Source organism: Triticum aestivum, chromosome 6D (assembly GCF_018294505.1).
Source record: "Triticum aestivum cultivar Chinese Spring chromosome 6D, IWGSC CS RefSeq v2.1, whole genome shotgun sequence".
In the NCBI taxonomy this organism is placed as follows: domain Eukaryota; kingdom Viridiplantae; phylum Streptophyta; class Magnoliopsida; order Poales; family Poaceae; genus Triticum; species Triticum aestivum.
The window spans coordinates 14,913,969-14,918,959 of record NC_057811.1 but is presented as its reverse complement, the minus strand read 5'-3'; the positions used below and the strand labels follow the sequence as shown (position 1 = coordinate 14,918,959).

General features: G+C 48.2%; 1 pseudogene; it reads right to left on the bottom strand.

Moving 5' to 3' along the window:
• Positions 1-2,612: 2,612 nt before the first annotated feature.
• On the bottom strand, positions 2,613-4,201 carry LOC123143896 (subtilisin-like protease; annotated as a pseudogene).
• Between the last annotated feature and the right edge of the window lie 790 nt (positions 4,202-4,991).

Sequence of the window (4,991 nt, the reverse complement as noted above, 5' to 3'; positions counted from 1 at the left end):
CCACCACAACAACCCCATTGCATATGGCTATGCTCGTGTCACGGTGGAAGACATAGTCCAAGGGTTTGAGGACCTGGAGATTGACAAACCTACACCCGAAGGGGAGAGAAGACTTGGAGATGTCAAGCGCCAGTTCATTCTATGGAAAAAGAAGTACATAGTGTTTCCAGGCGAGGCGCCAAGGCTAGCAAGTCCACCCCCGTCCGATGGTGGTGGTGGTGGTGGTGGTGGTCGTGGTGGTTCACCTACACCTCCTTCACGCCATTCGACGCCGTCCCCCGATCCACAACCTCCGGCGGGTACGACGCCCCCCAATCCTCCTCCGGCGGGTACGACGCCCCCCAATCCACCTCCGGCGAAGAAGCAGAAGCAGGCGGACAGCAAGGAAACCCGCTCCTGGACTATTAACCCGGACCCTTATGTACCTAAGACCACAAGGGTACCGGAGCCATCACTGAAGCCTCTCCTCCCAAGGCCTTGGGAACTTAGTGAAGCTGAAACCAAATTGGCCGCGTCTGCTGATTATGAGAAATGGAAGGCGGATATGAAGGCGATAAAAGAGCCTGAGCCCAAGCAAGTATTCACTGAGAAGCAAAAGAAGTGGGCTAAGGATTTTTTGACGACACCGTCCCAAGCCGAGCTGAATATGCCTGACGACTATGGACATGAACTTCGTAGGCAAGCAAAAATATTGAAGGAGGAGAAAGAAGAAAGTAAAAAAAGCGGGAAACAAGTTGACCAGCTCGGGATGCAGAAGAAACAATCGATCCCCCCGCTCATAGTGAAAGCCGGTCCGGAAGAGGACCCCGAGATCATAGCAGCTGCGGCAGCACTTGGATTGACTGTAGCGAGTGCCATGAAACAAGCGTCCGAGATGGGTTTGACTCTTCGTGCCTTCTTAGGCCTTGAGGATGCGCCAGTATGTGAGATAGCATTACAATATGTGCGGAATAGGCCTCTCGTCGAGCCTGCGCGGGAAAAGAGTCTACCACCACAAATGCGAAATCTGCTACGTTGGTACAAGCAATTCATAACATGGGCCGACAAAGAATATGTTTATGCGGATGTTACAGATGAGCATCACACCAAACGGTACTCTGTACAAGTTCATATGAGTGAATTGTTCCAGCTGTTCAATCTGCGCGACCTCGACAAATCTATGTTGAGTTGCTACGTTCTGTAAGTGATTTATTTCTACCTCATCTCGTTCTTCATTGCCTGCACTATATATATATTGTTGTAACTATATTGTTGCGTACGCTATTATGCAGATTGAAGATTTGGGAATGCAAAATAAGAAACATCCATGATGTTGGGTTCATTGACCCACATATCGTTAATGGACATGTGTTACAACATCACCCCGAAGACGTGGAGAAAGACTTGTACAAGTTTCTTAGAAAGCATCAACTCAAAAGTCATATTCTATTTCCTTACCATTTTGGGTGAGTGTTTCTCTCTTGTGCCCATTCTCTTTTGTTTACTCCATGCATGGTATGTCTAATCGATGAGTTATGCATGACTGTGCATGTAACGTGTCCGCAGGTTCCACTGGATTCTGCTAAATATTGAACTTCACACCTCCAGAGTTCTAATCATGGACTCTATGGATTCGGATCCAAAGCGTTGGGCCGACATGAGAAAAATGCTGCAAAAGTAATTATTTTCAATCATTTGAGCTCTATATCGATCGGTCTCTTTCGTTCATTTCCTAATATCAAGTAACTAATAACTCCCTTGTTCATTTAATTTTCTTTGCCCTGTAGGGTTTGGAGACGGTTCTCAGAAGAAATTGTCGGTGAATTCAAACATGAGCTAGATTTCAGAAGGTTAGTTAATGTGGATAAGCAGCCACCGGGGACCAATCTATGTGGATACTATGTTTGTGAGAACATCCGGAGACACACCTCTGAGCGGAAGGCATCGAATAGCGTGCGGAACGCGACGGATAACTTGCGGAGGAGGCTTAGTCCAGAAGCTCGCTTCCGACCAATTCAAGAAGAATTAGCAGGATTTTTCATGAGGGAAGTCATCAATCCTAAAGGAGAACACTATACCGAGGACGAAGAAATTTATATGCATACCCGAGATTGAAACTTGTTCGAAGTTGTATATGGTCATCCATCCTAATTGTGTATGGAAACTTGTTCGAAGTTGTATATGGTCACCCGAGATTGAATATATATTATATATTCCTCTTGAATTCTTCTTGTTTGAAATTTCATATGCATGTATATAGTAGCGTAGAATATGTGTACTGAAACTTTATCAAAATTAAAATAAAACACAAAATAAAATATAAAAAAAATAAAACACTCCAAACTAAAAAGAAACCAGGTTTAGGGGGGCTAAAACCCTAAACCTGTGGAGGAGGCCTTTAGTCCCGGTTGGCCACGAGAACCGGGACTAAAGGTCCTCCGCCCCGACGGACCACTGGCGCCCACGTGGACGGGCCTTTAGTCCCAGTCAGCCACAAGAACCGGGACTAAAGCCTTTAATCGCAGTCCGTAAGAGGCGCGACTAAAGTGGGTGGTCTTTAGTCGCGCATATTTAGTCCCGGTTGCACAGCCGGGACTAAATGCTGTTGCGAACCGGGACTAAAGGGCTTTTTTCTACCAGTGATTCACATGCCCCGCGCCTTTCGCGTACGCGTCGGCTTTGTTGTGATTCTCGTCCAAGATCGAGCCGCCAGTGCTGTTAACAGCATCCGCTGTCGTCAAGATGGCCGACTTGACGGCGGCCGGGGACCAGTCTGGATGCAAGCTCTTGATAAGCGCGGCGACGCCACTAATGTGTGGTGTTGCCATCGATGTGCCGGACAAGATGTTGAAAGGGCCTAGTATAGAGTCCGTTCCCGGCGGCCATGCGGCAAGGATGTTGAGCCCCGGCGCCAATATGTCTGGTTTGAGCACGCCGGGGATGTCGATGCTTGGACCTCGGGAAGAGAACGATGCCACCACAGGGGCCGGATGGACACCAAGCAGTGTGTTGTGGTATGAGAAAATGGCACCCGCCGAGCTGTTTGTCGATGTCGCGTAAGCTCTGAGGATGGCGCCATCGTCCGTGCTCAACTGCACCACACTGGAGTTGTAATCCTCAAGCTCAATCGTGTATCCGTTGGATTCACCGTTCAATAGCACTACGCCGGCCGCACCGGCACTCATTATGTTGTCGATGTTCTCCCGGGTAGTATCCGTTTCACAGACGACGATCTTCTCACCGACGACATGGTTATCCATGTAGTCAAACTTGCCCCGTTCTTCGGAGTAGAGGAGTGGGTACATCTTTGACCTCGGCTTTGCCACCTGACTAAGCCCTTCTCCGTGGATGCACTTGCCATTGCTGAGATTCACGCCGATGTCGAAGCTCCGATCCACCAAGCTAGCACCGACTGTGAGGATCCATGGTGCATCATTGTTTACTGAATGTGAATCGGGTCCTTCGTTACCACCCGTGCAAACCACGACGATGCCCTTTGATATGGCACTGAATGTGCTGATGGCGATGGTGCTTTATCGAACCTGAGGCTGCCAAGATGGCCAATGGAGAGTGAGAGCACGTCCACCCCATCCTTGATGGCTGCGTCGAGGCCGGCCACTATGGCGGAATCATTACATTCTCCATCAGCGCACACCTTGTACATGGCGATGTGGGCACCAGGAGCAACTCCTGATGCGGTGCCCGCTCCCATACCATGATACGACGCGTCGCTGACGAAGTTACCGGCTGCCGTGGATGAGGTGTGCGTCCCATGCCCCTGTTGGTCGCTAGGGTCATCATCTTCTTCGAGGAATGACTGTGCACCGATGAGCTTGCTGTTGCACCGGGTCTCCATGCATGATCCCTTCCACCTTGCCGGGGGCGGCGCGATGTTGTCACCATCAAATGAAGGGTGATCCGCGTAGATGCCGCTATCGAGCAACCCAATGATGACTCCCTTCCCGTAGCTAGCGTCGCTCCAGATGCCGGTGCCGTTCCTGAGCCCAAGGAACTTTGGAATGTGTGTGGTCATGAGGTACCGTGTTTGGTCCCTAAACGCGCGCACGAACCCCGGATTCTTCGCGACTGCATTGAGCTCCCGGGCAGTGAGCTTTGCGGCGAAGCCGCTGAACACCTCGGTGTAGGAGTGCAGAAGAGGTGACTTGCCCGAGTCACCATCGCGTGATTTGGGCAAGAAAGACTCGTACCAATGACGGTACATGTCTTCATCAGCATTAGAGGGCGAGGGCGAGGGCGGTGGCTCGACGAGCACAATGTAAGTGTGCTGGATAGACTTGTTGTTGGCACCATGTTGTACCCTTCTGCTCGATTAACATAGCAGTGTATGGGTGCAAGAGAGAAGGTGGTAATCAGTAGAAGCGGTACTAAGAGGTTGGCCAATGATGCCATTATACAACACCTAGACGGGGAAGAAGATGGTGGTTATTCTTTTCCAGCACCGGGTGTTCTTAATTTATATCCCACCAATGGTATGCTGTAATAGTTTCCTAATAAATGAGATATATGATCTTGCCATATCTTGTTCTAAAATTAATTGCATGTAGGTGATATGCATCTTGGTGGCTTACTATAATGCGCATAGCGAGAAAAAATCGCCAAGCTATTAACGTGGCATAGTGTGTAATACTACTAACGCTCATGCTGAGATGAAATCTCCAAACTATTAGTTGCATATCCTATTAATGTTAGTAATTACGTTACATGCATTGCAAGCTTTTATTGGTAGGATACAAATTGCAGGTTGATATTATGTAGGATATTAATTGAACGTTGATATTAGGTAGTAGGATACTAATTGCAGGTTGATGTTGGTATGATATTAATTATATGCTAAACATGTTGAGTGCTCGTCATTGGATCAACCTAGGTTGTTGGATTGACATGTATTGATGGCCAAGATTAGTTGGATCTACCCTTTTGTGTCTTCTTATATTGGTACTATACTATACTAGTAATCTTGTAGGTACAATGCAATTTAGTATAGGAAAAAA